The following is a 14,685-nucleotide window of genomic DNA, read 5'->3' as shown; positions in this document are numbered from 1 at the left end:
GAATCTTTTACTCATTTTTAAAAATTGAACTTTTCATTGTTGAGCTTTGAAAGTTCTTTATGAATGCTGGATACAAGTCATTTGTCAGATATATGGTTTGCAAATATTTCTCAGTCTCTGGCTTGTATTTTTATTCTCCTTTGCAGGGTTAAGGTTTTTAATTTTGATTGAGTACAATTTGTGAAAGTTTTCCTCTATGGATTATGGTTTTGTGTTGCATCTAAAAAATCTTTGCCTAACTCAAAGTCACAAAACTTTTCTTCTATGTTCACTCTCAGAGTTCTATAGTTTTATATTTATGTCTATGGTCCATCGTGAGTTCATTTTGATTGAGGTATGAAGTATGGATTAAGGTTCCTTTTTGTTTTTGCATGTAGACATCCAAGTGTTCCAGCAGTATTTGTTGAAAAGACTATTCTTTCTTCATTGAATTGCCCTTGCACCTTTTCCGAAAATGAATAATCCACATTTCCATGGGTCTATTTCTGGACTCTATTTTCTTCTATTGATATCTATGTGTTTTCTTTCGCCAGTACCACGCTGTCTTTGTTACTGTAGCTTTACATTAAGCCTTGAAATTATGTAGTCCAAGTCCTACAACTTCATTCTTCTTTTTCAAAATTAATTTGGTTATTCTATTTTCTTTTCCCTTCCATATAAATTTTAGAATAAATTTTTTGATACTTATAAAAAATTTTTCCTGAGGTTTTGATTGAGACTGTGCTGAAACTGTATGGATATCTTTATAATATTGAGTCTTCCAATCCACGTGCATAGTATGTCCCTTCATTTATTTGGGTTTTCACTTTTTTTGGTGTTATTGTCAACAGTACTCATTTTAAAAAATTGAATTTCAATTCTTCATTGTTAGTATATAGAAATAAATTGACTTTTGTATATTATTCTTGTAGATTTATTGGGATTTTTCTACGTAGACTGTTGTCTCCTCTGCAAATAGAGATGGTTTATTTCTTGAATCTAAGCTTTGCAAATTCCTAAATTGAATATGTATTTGTCCATTATTTCTGCAAATATTTTTTTCTGCACCAATATCTTTCTCTTCTCCTTCTTGGATTCCAACGACATAAATGATTGAATGTTACACCTTTACATACTGTCTTACAGGTTCCTGAGGCTCTGTTCATGTTTTCCAGTCTTACTTCTCTCTCTTTTTCAGACTGGATAATTTCTATTGATATACCTTTAAATTCATTTATTTCTTCCCTCTGTCCTTTCCATTCTCCTATTGATCTTAACTAGTGAATTCTTATTTAAGATACTGTGTTTTTCCATTTCCAAACTTCCTATTTTTTAAAACAGTTTTTATTTCTCTGCTGAGAACTTTTGTCTTTCTATTCGTTTCCAAAGTGTTTGCCTTTAATTCATGAAGCATGTTTATAATATCTGCCTTAAAGTATTTGCCTGAGAATTCCAACATCTAGGTAATCTAAGGTTGGCATCTACTGATTTTTTTCCCCTTGAGAATAAATCATATTTTCCTGGTTCTTTGTATGTTTGGTAATCTCGGGTTATATTGTAGGCATTTGAATATTATGTTGTGAGACTCTGGGTCCTATTAAAATTCCCCAGAGAATGTTGATCTTCTTTTGTTTTAACAGGCAATCAACTTGGTTAGGTTCAAAATGGTCATTCTATCTTACCTTCTGTGGGTGGCAGCTTCAATGTCAATTCCGTTTTCAAAGATTTTGCTGTCCTGCTTTGCATCTGTCCTGCACATGTGCCTTTCGTGTCTAGGAAATAGGTAGTGTTTTATACCATAATTTGATTTAAAAGCACATGTTATTCAGCTTTGGGCCTCTGTACATGTTCATCCTGCAGGTAAGCCTAGGACTTGTGCAAGTTCATATGCAATATTTATTTATCCTTTTGTCCTCTGCAAGATTTCCCCTTACATTATCTGGATCCCAAGAGTCCCTTCTGACAGTCTTTTTGGCTAGAGAGATAGGTTTCTATTGGAGTGTTAGCTATCCATACTAATACACAGTTATGTGCCACTTAGGCCTCCTTTGGGGCAAAATAGTGAGATTTCCTTCACAATTATTGAACCACAGGATACCCTTTTGTATGGTCTTTTGTCCAGAAAGGTGAGGTTTTTTTTTTTTTTTTTTTTTTTTTGTGAGGAAGATTAGCCCTGAGCTAACTACTGCCAGTCTTCCTCTTTTTGCTGAGGAAGACTGGCCCTGAGCTGACATCTGTGCCCATCTTCCTCTACTTTCTATGTGGGACGCCTACCACAGCATGGCGTGCCAAGCAGTGCCATGTCCTCACCCGGGATCCAGACTGGCGAACCCCGGGCTGCCAAGAAGTGGAATGTTCGAAGTTAACCGCTGTGCCACTGGGCCAGCCCCTAAAAGTGAGTTTTTAAAATCAGATTTTTAGATGCATGCACTTTGTTGCTATGGCTGCACTTCAGATTCACAACTGGGCTTGTCCTCAGGGATGGGCAGGAACAGAAAAAGACAAAAAAAGTAGAGATTCCTGATCCACATACACACATTCTCTGGCTCACAGGGACCCGTTTTTCTGGTCCTCTGGTCAGAAAGGGAGCTTCTCCCAAAGATTTTGCTGCCTGCACCTGCTGTCCAATTCTACACTGAGGCTGCCTTTAGGTCAAAGCTGGGAGATAAAAGGGGGAAAAATCCTTGAGAAAATCACTCCATTGTGAGTTATTCCTTAGATTTTGGTTCCCATCCCCAATCCACCTACTATTTTTAACTCTTCACTTTTCTCAGGTATTTGCTTGTTGTATTTAGCACAGTGTTATAAGTTTTAATTGAGGGAAGAGACAGGCTGTAGTGGACTTACTTCAGCTTGATTAGTACCTGAAGCCTCTATAACCTTGTTTGATGTTCAAATTGTTGTCACTTTGGCCAGTGGGTGCCTTTCAATCTGATTCCTGTGTCCTTTTGTTTGGATCCCATTAAATTTTGAAGGCTTCCATTGTAATATCTAAAAGGACAACTCTGTTTTATTAATGATATAAATACTATGAGTTTTCTTTTTTATACAGGAAAAAAATTATTGGCATTTCCCTATTTTCCTCAAGAATGGAGGAAACAAATAAAATGATTTTGCTGTTTCTTATTTCAACAAAGTTTTAAGAGACTTTAATCACTTTAATAAATTATTCCATGCAATAGATTGGCTAAACCTTGTGGAGAATTTGGAGCTGAGAATTATAAGCTGTCAAAAGAGAAGTAAGATTTATTTCCATCTGGATTTTAAAAACACTTCTAAAGAATCAGTTCTTTAAGAATCTATAAAGTCATCGGGAAATTTAAAAAAATAGTTGTGGTTCTTGCTGACTGTGGATTTATGGCTTTTGCCCCACATATGTTCATGGAATATAGGTAGAGTTTTATTTGAGAAGCTATCACCACCGTCTCAGAGGAGGGAGCCCTGTCTCTGCCCTCCTGTAATGAATGTTTGTAGGCTGGAGTGTTGATTAGTGTAGAAATTTATCTGCTTCCGGGCAAATAAGTTTTCTTATTTTGTGAGAATGTGCCTCTACTGTTCGGGAACAAGGATTGGAATACAGAAGATCCCAGAAACAAAACCCCTAACTTGAAATATTGTCTGTCCTCAGTATCAGGGAACTGCTGCCCCCCCGAGGTCAAGTTTTGATTCACAGGAAGCTTAAAGCAGCTTCATAAGTGTTTTCTTTTCTGAATATATGTTCCTTTTTCTTCTTTTTCCTTGACAAGTAAGGGATTGCTATACAATCTCCAGCTTGCCTAAGAATTTATAGTTTCTTCTTTTGTTTGTGAGATTTTTTCCCATGTGTGAGACCATGTGAGTTGAGGGACCTGGATGTGGAGAATCCAAGAGGATTCTGTAATCCTAGAGTCTGTCTCACTGATGCTTTCTGACGCTACGTAAGCACAGTACAGTTGCAGAAGCCACATGCCCTTGAATGTTGACATAGATGTGATAAGACTGAGAAAAGAAAGGAGTTTCCTTTAAAAGGTATCTCCACGTTAGATAAGTGAGGCCATCTAAGGAGGATATTGGAAAGAGTATAAATTTGAGGAATTGAGCCATCAATTAAACGTTGTAACATGTAAATACATTAAATGAGTTAAAGAAATTTGTTTTCAGAGGACTGAATCTTATAATGGTTTTCTACTTGAAAAGGTTCTTTGCAAGTGAAGAAATTAAAGCACTAATTGTTTACCATCTTTTAGTGAAAAAGAATATTATACTACTTCAGGAGTAAAATAAAAAAATATATAAATAAAAATGTATAAAGATCCTTGAGAAATTACGAAGTTCTTAAAAATTATCTAAGCAGTGTTCCTGTGTTCCAATGTAAATGTTTTCCCTTAATAATATTTTTGGATGAGAAAGGGGAAAATCTAATTTTAGTTAAAGATCTCAGTGTTCCCAGTGAGTACAATATGAGGAACAAAAGATATGCAAATTGACTTTAGGCTAATAATGAGTAACCACCAAAAGACATTATAAACCTTCTGTAAAGTTTTTAACATCACATGGTTGAAACAGAGATTGCACAGTTACATCCAGTTCCCATCCGTACGCCCAAGCAAGGGAAACATTTTTATTTTCGGATGAAGTTTTATTTATTTATTTATTTATTTTATTTATTCTCCCTGACTTTGCCTCAGTGGGAAATAAAAATACAAACATGGTATTTTCCGTTTATCCAAGACATTTATTTGTTTATTTTACAAAATGGTTATATATAAATGCCTAAATTCCTTGTACTTTATAGATCAGATACATTTTTATTAATTATAATAATTTTTAAAGGTATGAAATGTCAACCTAGGTCTTCAATTAAATAAGCCATAACTTAAACTTATAGTGTTTATAAATTGAGTTCTTGTAAACTTCAGATAATATTCCACCTTTGGGGATTGATAGCGTTACCCAGCCCTAAGGCACTGGTGACCTGAAAGTGGGTCCTTTGGCCCGGAGCCGCTTGCGCCAATAGAATGAGAGCAGGTTCGGAATAGCAGAGCAGAAATTTTATTCCTTGATTAACGAATGGAGGAAGCAGAGCTCATGCTCTAAAACACCTCTTGGAAGGAAAGGTGAGCAGGGTTCTTATGGGACGCAAAGCGGGAGGGCTCTCGGCATCATTGCTCAGGGCGGGGGGAATTTGGGGCATGCGCAGATCTTCCCTTCTTGCACGTGGCGCCTTTTGCACACGTTTCCTTTTGCTCGTGGCACCCCGTCACCATCTTGGACCTTTGTGGTTTGCGCTGGTTCTGGAGTTTGGTCATCTGGAAACGTTCTGCTTTGGTTTCTATAAGCGTGCACGACTTAAAGCGTTAGACGTGGAAAATGTTTTAGGGGCGTCTCTGGGTGACAATAGTTTCACTGCTTTACGTCTGGGTACAGTTTTAAGTTGTCCTTGTTTCTTTGTCAGATTGTTTTTAGAAATCGTGATTTCATTGCCCTTTAAAGTTAAAGGAAATATATTTTCTGAATTCTGTCATTGAATTAGGAAAGATCTTTGGAACCATTCAATATTATGGCAATTGGGTAGAAATCTTTGTTTATGTGGATGCTTTAAAAGAATTAAAATTTGGAGAGACGGAGAAAATAAAGTCTGTAGTTACCACATAGTTCTCACTTTTAAAACTTATGTGTTCTTATTGGTATAAATTAATTTGTTCCTCCAACCACTCAAGTTCAAGTAGTCAGACCAATCAAAGTATTATATACACTGTCTTAAAATATGATAGATAAGACATTTTATGTTCTAAACATTGAAGCTTACAGTGTCATTTAATCATTGCTTAAGTATATACTATATGTATACACATAACTACATATTGAGATATAGTAAAACTAATGGAAAAATAATTGATTAGATAGAGGAGAAAGAACTAGTCGATCAGAGAAAAGAAAGTTGAATTCAAAATACGTAGTCTGTTGTCATTATTACCGAGCAAGGGCTCACCATCCCATGTGCAGAAAGAGCCAATTATTACAGCATCAGCCTTTGGGAAAGGAAAAATAGCTTTATCTGTGAGATCGATCTGCAAGGAGACAGAAGGCCTATGTCTCAGATCTGTCTCCCTGATTCAGGACTTGGGGTGAAATTTAAGAGGTTAGGGAAAACAGGCTGGAAAACCGGCTGGCACGTGGAAAAGCTGGTGGGGCAGGTTTTGTTTAGAGGGCGTTAAGTATTTATGGTAAGGTTTCAGACATTCATGGCAAGGTTTTAAACATTCATGGTAGAGTTTTCATCATTTATGGTAAGGTAAAGAAGGGGGTTTAACACCAGATCTTCCTGGACGACAAACCCCTCACCTCTGATGAGAGTGGGACTTTCAAGTTTTGGCCGTGTCCCGGTCCTTCGATTCCCTGGGGAGGAGAATGTCTGGTTCTGTGATCATTCAGGTTGAGATTTCCTCTTCTGTGCGTGCTCTGGCTATGTGACTTTGCAAATTTTCTGAAAAACAATTCTTAGTCACTCTGTTGATAAGAGATAGGGTCTGTTCAAACTGGTCCTGGTGGGCCCATGGTTACAATTATGAGTTAGCAAACATTTCTTTGCTTTTTGTGTATTTTGTACAGGTGGCAGTTCTTTCTCCTTTCATTGTGTGCTTCCTTGTATCTTAAAATAGCATTGACTCTCATTATACATTTAGGATTTTTTTATGACTTAGTTGTAAAAATAAGAAGGTTTCTCTCACTTCTAGAGTTGCTAAAATTTCCAGTGATCCTTCTCTTAACATCTACAGCAGTGATTATAAAATATCGTGGCTGCAGTTATTCACACAGGCGAGACTGCGGCCTTCTCCTGATCTCGTGCACCTATGCTTTCATGTTCAACTGACAAACCTCCTATAACACGGCTCGCAGATATCGCCCTTGCCCAAGATCGGGACTCACATTTAGACCCTCAGAGACTGATAGGCATTTTTGTATGCAGATCAGCTTTGGTGTTCACAGGTAACTGCTTGTTCGCACCAAAGATTTACTCTCTCTTTACTTATTTAATCCGTAGCATGGTACATACAGAGAAAGAAAGAACATTTTAGCACTAAGTAGCCTTGATTAGTATGCTTTAGATTCTTTCAGAATTGCTCAACAGTATTAGGAAAGTGGCTTATTTTCACGGTGTTCAGGTAAAGAAAGCAGCTCATACTTACATTTAAAGGCTTATTTTAAATATTCAGATAGATTTTCATACACGTGCTGTGCGGTCCAGATAAATATAAACATATTTTATTGGACCAAAGTCTCTTTATTAGAACAGCATTCTTTTTTCCCCCTATTTATTTATTTATTTATTTGCGGCGTAATTGACATGTAACATCACCTTGGGTTGAGCAGCTTCCTTCCATAGGGGGCAAGTCTTAGAGAGCCTCATTTGTGAGCTGTCAGCAACCAGCACTCCTGGCAGCTAGGAGAATGACGGCTTCCGTCCTGATGGGAATTCTAGGTGGTGCACACTATGAGATGTATCATTTTAGACCTTTTTGGACACCTCTTGATGTTGAGCAGTTAAATCTAGTGGACGTTCTGAAAAAACTGTGGGTAACCAGAGTGGTCAAGACTTGTGCTGCCCAGAGACTGGAAGAAGACTAAGGGCAGATGTTGATTCTCAAAGATTAGACTCCATTTTCTCTTTAAATGCATGCAGTGATTTATTGAGTCATCATGGTTGGCTGGACTGAGGAGGTGTCAGTCTTGCTGATGAGGTGGCTTTGAAGCCCCAGTTTACAAATCCTCACCCAAAATGGATGTCCTGAAGGATGGCTGAGGCTTGACATTTATTCATCTCTTGTACAAATTTACCTGTAAATGAGAGATAAGCAGAGACCCTTATCATCTGATTAAGAGACAGTTAAGAAGTTTTCAGAAAAGTTGGAGTGTGTAAAAGGAAAAGCGGAAGAGGAAAAGAGACATGTGTAGGTCCCTGAGGCAGAAGATCTGGTAAAAGGAAAGCATATATACAAGGTTTCTGAGTATTTGGAGACATAAGAAAAAGAAAGTAAAAAAAACCCCAACGCTTACTCAGCTTGCGTTTTCTTGACTTTAAAATGTACATGATAATAATGGTGCTGGAAGGAACGGTTTATATTTAGCAGTGATACTTATGGAAGGTTGCATAATTTGCAGCCTTAACTAATAAATAACAAGTGTTCTCACATGGATATTAAAGAATGGTGCCATCTAGAAAAAGAAATCTGGAAAAAAAGGAGCTAAGGCTTCTTCTGCAAATTCAAGTCTAAGGTAAGGTGTTGCTTAATGGCAACAGAGAGGGACTTGTGGATGTAAGCCATTAAACGCTCCACATTCTATTTGTGAACAACTCTTTTGTCTGTCTGTAAGTTTTAAACTGGCTTCTCGCTCCCCCTCTTAGTAATCATCAAGATTCCGCCACTCGTCCTCAAAAGTGTAAACTCTACTCACTGTCGTGAAACAAGTTTCAACAAGAAGAAAATGTTCCCTCCTCCCATGCAGTCTGCTGGGAAAGCAGATAATTTCAATTTGATAAAACTATTCTTCTGAAGATGAATGCTAACAAAGGAGTTTTGTAACGACCCCGCCCCCGCCCCGCCCCGCCCCGCACTTGAAAGTTTGTTGCCATGTTCTGTGAAATTAACCTCGACCTCCATGAAGCCTGTAATTCCAATTGCTTGTCATATTTATTATATCTTATCTTTCCTTAAAGATAAAGAGTCAGAAGGAGGTCACTGGATCTTCCAACTCCTCTCTAAAATGAAACAAACAAGTTAAATGACCCACAGGTTTTTTTAATCTAAACCAAAAGTTGTATATATTTAAATTAGAAATGGCTGTTCAGAAAATATTGATTCAACAGTATCATTTTATAAATCTCTCTTCTATTGGCCTCCACTATACCCTGTCTCTGTGAAGAAAATGTACTTTATTTAGGATTGTAGTTCAATCTGCATTCTCATTCTAGTTCTCGGAAGCTGACCACCTTGGGAAAGTTAACATCCCTCTTTGAACTTCCATTTTCTTATCTGTATTTGTAACGACTGCACATGTGGTTGTTTCCAGCAGAGCCTGACACAAAATAGTTGCTTGAAAAATATTTATTACTTTCTCACCTTCCTCTTTCCCTCTTTTCCTCTTTCTTCAGGTTTCATTCCCACCTCTCTGCCTTCTTTGTTCCTACAGTGCCCAGCACAAGCCTGAAGGCATGAGAAGTGCTCCATAACTCTTTCCTGACAGAAGGGCAAAGCCAGTTTATTATTTAAAATTGTTCTTTTCTTAAAACAATATTTTTATTATTATTTGTGTCTCACACAAAAGGATGAATGGTTTTAATTTGCCTGTTTGCCTTACTAGGAGGGAGAGCCCAGTTTAGTTATGGGTGCTGACCAATATCCTACTCTCTCCGACGATGTCAAGCTAGAATAGATGTTAAATGTTGTCTGTCTGTTTGTCAGCTTCAGATAAATTCCCTTTCTGTGCTTCACTGACTGAAAACTAGCCTGCTTCAGAAGCTGATATTGTCAGAGTTCAGCCCTGCTGCAAAAACGATTTTCCACCCTTCGTGAATCAGCCACGTACTTCTCCTGGGACCCTGCAGTCATGGGGTTTCATATCCTGATCTTGGTCATGGAAAAGTTCCATGGAACTCAAATAGTATAGACCTCTCTCACTGCTACTGCGGTCCTGGTCTCGTTTTAGGATACTAGTCTTGTGTTAGGATGGCCAGCAACTGAAGCCTGATTTCAGATATCTTGGTGAATTTGCCCCCATGTTAGCATCTCTTCCTGTCTCTTTCTTGCCAAGATAGATTTAAGAGATTGTGTTGCTGCAGTGGTGGAATGGTAGAAGGTTTGGGCATGTGATACACATACACTGATATGTATGTCACTTATTATGCTATTGCCTCTTGTCTCTCAGCTTCAAAGCCAACCTTCTATACTTGGTTTGTAATGCGGAAGCTAACACTCTGCAAACCAGTTCTCCTTTGCCTGTCGCTTCATTAAGCTCTGCCCACAGGGGATACTCGAGGGACACTGCAGGTCTGGAGGAGGAAGAAAGACTGGCTCCATCTATTTGTGTCCTAAAGGCTTCCTGTCTGTTTCCTGTCACCATCAGCATTACCTTGGCCTTGCTTCTTCACCCCAACATTGGCAGGGCCTTCTTTTAGCAGTGGCAGCACCCAGTTAGCAATTTTTCAACATTTCCAACATTGTGCCTGATGGAGATACCAGCTGTAGCTGAGTAGAGCTCTTTCCTCAGAGGTCTGAGTTTCAGCTGTTCAGGTCCCTTCCTCCAAGTTTCTCTGTTTTAATAATTCCAACCTCGTCTCTTGTTACCCTGGCCCTAGGAGTGGAAGCAGATTCCTGCAGTTGTTATCTCTGGGATAATTTTGTGTTCTCTTTTAATTTTTTCAATTCTTAAACGCCTAGTTAGCAATTCTTTATATTAAATTTAATATTATTAATTAATAGTCAATTAATTATTATGTATTATATTTATATGTACTATATAATTAATGTAAATAATTAACTATTAATTAATAATTAATAAATTAGTTAATATTAACACTAATATTACTTTTAAGTATTAAATTCCCTCTGTTAAAGTAACTGGTAGGACTCTGATTGATACACTATGCAATTAAGTGAAGGGTTAGGGGCAAGAAACTCAGTCTCTGTGTCAACATTTTTGTCCATATTTTCTTGTTGGAGCTTTCTTAGTTTCCTTTGGTGGTGTCCTGTTTACCTGATTCTTCATGATCTTTCTTTCCTTGCATTGGTTTCTGTGCATTTGAGGATGTTGTCTACTCTTCCAGGTCATCCAGGTTTTCTGCGGGGAAAGACATTTACCAGTCAGCTCAGCTTGTGGTACCAGATATGTCAGCTGGTGGTGTCCCCGGGCAGGTGGGGCTTCCTAGCAGGATCTCCAGTTGGGTGCTGTGATGGGGACGGTGTGGGATTCCACGGGCTGGGCTCTGTGGCTGGGCAGGCTTGCTATATGGGATAATATGAATATAATAGAAATAAAAAGAGAAAAAGATGAATCTACAATTGAGGTGGGAGATTTAAAAACACCCTCTCAGTAACTGATAGATATTATAAACAATGAAATTAGTAAGCACTAATTAATATAGAATCCTGCATCCAAATAATACTAATTACCTTCAGATATAGACAGAAGATTTATAAAATATCACCACATCCTTAGTGATATGGAAAGTCTCAACACATTTCAAGGGATTAATACCATACGAGTCTCCGTCTTCTGATTATGTTGTAGGCATGAGTTAGGGGTAATTTTATTTGCTTATTGATCTATACAACTATTTGGAGGACTCTGGAGATCCAAATTTAGGGGGCTAAGAAAAATCTAGAAACCTCACAAACCTTTGAAATATAAATCTTTTAGTTTTACGAACTGAAATTACTGGCAGCAATAGCACCCTGTTAGCAATAAGCCCAAATGCCTAGATTTTGGTCTCCAAGTCAACTTCTCATTAAAAGGAATCTGGACTTTTTAGAGAAATGGCTGAATCTTGGTCTGGTGGTGGGAACCTACAAGGTGAGCATAGAACATTTTTCTTGTGCAGAAATCATGGAAACTTTAAAAAAGTAAGGGGTCATTGTGGCATTATTTGCAATAGCCGAGACATGAAAACAACCTAAGTGTCCATCAGTGGATGAATGGATAAAGAAAATGTGGTATATAGATACAATGGAATATTATTAAGCTATAAAAAAGAAGTAAGTCCTGCCATTTGCAACAACATGGATGCACCTTGAAGGCATTATGCTAAGTGAGATAAGTCAGACAGAGAAAGACAAGTACTGTATAATCTCGCTTACATATGGAGTCTAAAAAGGCCATCTCAGAAACAGAGAGCAGACTGGTGGTTGCCAGAGGCAGGGAGTCGGGGGTTGGGGAAGGTGGTCAAAATGTACAAACGTCCAGTTAAAAGATAAATAAGTTCTGGGAATATAATATACAACATATCATGGTGACTCTAGTTAACGATACTGTGTAGTATAGTTGAAAGTCATTAAGAGAATACATCTTAAAAGTTCTCATCACAAGAAAAAAAATTGTAACTATGTGAGATGATGGATGTTAGCTAAATTTACTGTGGTAATCATTTTGGAGTAAATATATATCAAATCGTTATGTTGTACACCTTAAACTAATACACTGTTATATGTCAATTATATCTCAATAAAACTGGGGGGGGGGACGGGAAAATGCATAGCTCTAGATTGCCAAACCAGGTTTTTTTTCACCCTGCGACCAAAACTTTTCCCACTAGTACGTGTTCAAAAGTTGAGGGCTATGTGCGTGAATAGAGAAATAATGTCTTTACTATCACTAATCTCTAATTGAAATTTAAGCATTTTCCTGACTTATGAATGTGGACAACAAATTCATTAGTATTAACTATTCCTCTAAATTTATCACCAATAGAAATAAAAGTATTTTTATATCATGTTAAAGATGTTGCATATATCTTGAGGTATCATTTATGCTCACCACTATTCTGAAATTATACTAATTATCAAACTTGCTGCTTGAATTTATTTGAGACACTAATAAATATTTATAGTTTTATTTCCATATAAAAAAAAGTAATGGGGTTGTGTAAAAAGACACTGGATCCAGCTGGACGAAATTTCTACTTGCTCAAGTTATGATAATTTGAGCATCAAAAACAAAGCCAAACATAATGGACTGAAATACACTGAACCAATGAAAATACATGATTGCCTAATGATGTCCACAGATGGGAAAACCAGAAAAACTCACATGTCACCATTTGAGACAGTCACTAAGCAAGCTTCTTACTTTGAAAACTGGTAACTAATTTGAATGAATTAAATATTTACCCTGCCTCTCCAGCAGGAGCTGTATTGCTAGTAACCAAAACTCTAATTGATGAGGGAAAGTTCTATTTTACTGAGTTGTATGTTGCACCTCCTAAAAAGTTTATGAACTCAGGCAAGGACTATAATTTGTGTTAAACCATCAAGTGTATTTTTGACATGGAACCAGACATTTGTATGGGCGAAAGTGGCACCACATAGATAACTTTGAATATAAAAGGGGAAAGCTAGCACTGTTCCATAAAAAGATCAGACAATCACCACTTTAATTCCATTGCGAATCTGAACATTAAGTGACATCCAGATAGTAAGTGACTCCTGATGCGTTGCAATATAAAGAACACAGCTTCACCTCTGATGCATTTTGGCCAAAAATATTAACTTGTATCAATAAAACCATTAGAACTAATCTCCTATTTACCTGATATGTTGGTGTGCAAGCTATAAAAAGCAGACAAGCAGAAGGTGAGAGACCGTAAGAGCAACTGGCCCAATGTCTTCAATAAGTCATTGTGTGACAAAATGGGGACGGTGCTAGATGGAAAGAGATTAAAGGAATATAAAAATCTCATACAGTGGTGTGGGCATGCCAGCTTTACAGAACATTTTGCTCTGTGATGAGCAAATATTCACAGTAAATTTGGACAATACTTCAAAGGAAAACAATCCGTCAAGAGTAGCGCTGGAAGAAATGCAAAGTCAAGTGGACTGACCAAGCATGAAGACGTTGACATGGTGCTGAGAGGCCTCTCCTCCCACCACGTCCCATGCTCGTAAAGTCTTAGCATTGAGTTCTCGTTTGTTTTCCTCAGAAAAGGCCTTGTTCGTGCTCTTTTGCCCCAGCATAATTATGAATAATGCTCTCCTTTATTCTCGAATGTGTCCTGTTTGCATTAATTATGGATGAATTATATGGTCACCTCAGGTCTTTCAAACTTTGAGGGAACAGTTAATTCCTGTCTTAGACAAGTTGTTCCAGAAAGTAGAGGAAATGTGAAAGCTGCCCAGATGATTTTGGGAGGTTAGTATTAACTGATTTCAAAAACAGATAAGAACAATAAACAACAGAAAACAATAGGACAATATCTCCTCTATATGTATGGGCCAAAATTCCAAATAAAATGGTAGATAACTGAATTTAATAAAGTATTAAAAATATACTATGATCAATTAGGATAGATCTAAAAATATGTGGATGATATAATATCAGAAAATCTAATGATGTAATTCTGTACCTTAATAGATAAAAAGAGGATTATAGAATTACCTTACATGAACCAGAGAAAGTATTTTATGAACTTCAAAAACCAATTATGGCAGAATATCTTAAGAAATTAGGAAGAGAACTTACTAAATGTGCTAAGGATTAAATGCCAAACTCTTAGGGCCAATGTTTATTTATTCAAGGAATTTTAGCTACATTCCCTTTAAAATTGGAAGGAAAACAAGGATTCCCACCAATATTGCAAATCTTTATTGTAACAGTGGAGGGCCTGGCCCACGCTATTAGGAAAAATAAGAAATGAGAGCAAGGACTGAAAAGGTGGAGATATCATTGTCATTACTTGCAGATGATACATTCATTTACCTGGAAAAACTGATAGAATCAATCAAAGGGTAAACTAATAGAATTCAAAAGAGAGTCCAATAGGTTTGCTGGATATAAGATCAATAGCATTTCTCCCTGCTACCGTGATCAAGTGGAAAAGACAATGTAAAATAAGATGTAATTTTCATTAGCAGCAAAATCTGTAATGTCTCTAGACTTTGTTTTGATCATATATATATATGACTTCTCTGGAGAAAACTTTAAAGGCTAATAAAGGACAGAAAAGATAAGACATTT

The 14,685-nt window shown here is 37.2% G+C and overlaps 1 long non-coding RNA gene across 2 annotated transcripts; it reads right to left on the bottom strand.

Moving 5' to 3' along the window:
- Positions 1-4,593: 4,593 nt before the first annotated feature.
- On the bottom strand, positions 4,594-13,970 carry LOC139078046 (uncharacterized). 2 transcript variants are annotated; one of them, XR_011530762.1, is made up of 4 exons: positions 13,261-13,970; positions 10,714-10,797; positions 5,936-7,797; positions 4,594-5,443 (listed from the first exon to the last, which is right to left on the bottom strand). It is a non-coding gene; the product is annotated as an uncharacterized lncRNA (long non-coding RNA). The 2 variants fall into 2 exon arrangements; XR_011530761.1 differs by lacking the exon at positions 13,261-13,970 and having other exon boundaries at positions 10,714-11,054.
- Positions 13,971-14,685: the final 715 nt, after the last annotated feature.

Source organism: Equus przewalskii, chromosome 21, assembly GCF_037783145.1.
Source record: "Equus przewalskii isolate Varuska chromosome 21, EquPr2, whole genome shotgun sequence".
NCBI lineage: Eukaryota > Metazoa > Chordata > Mammalia > Perissodactyla > Equidae > Equus > Equus przewalskii.
The sequence above is the reverse complement of the archived record's forward strand: the minus strand, read 5'-3'. Positions and strand labels throughout refer to the sequence as shown.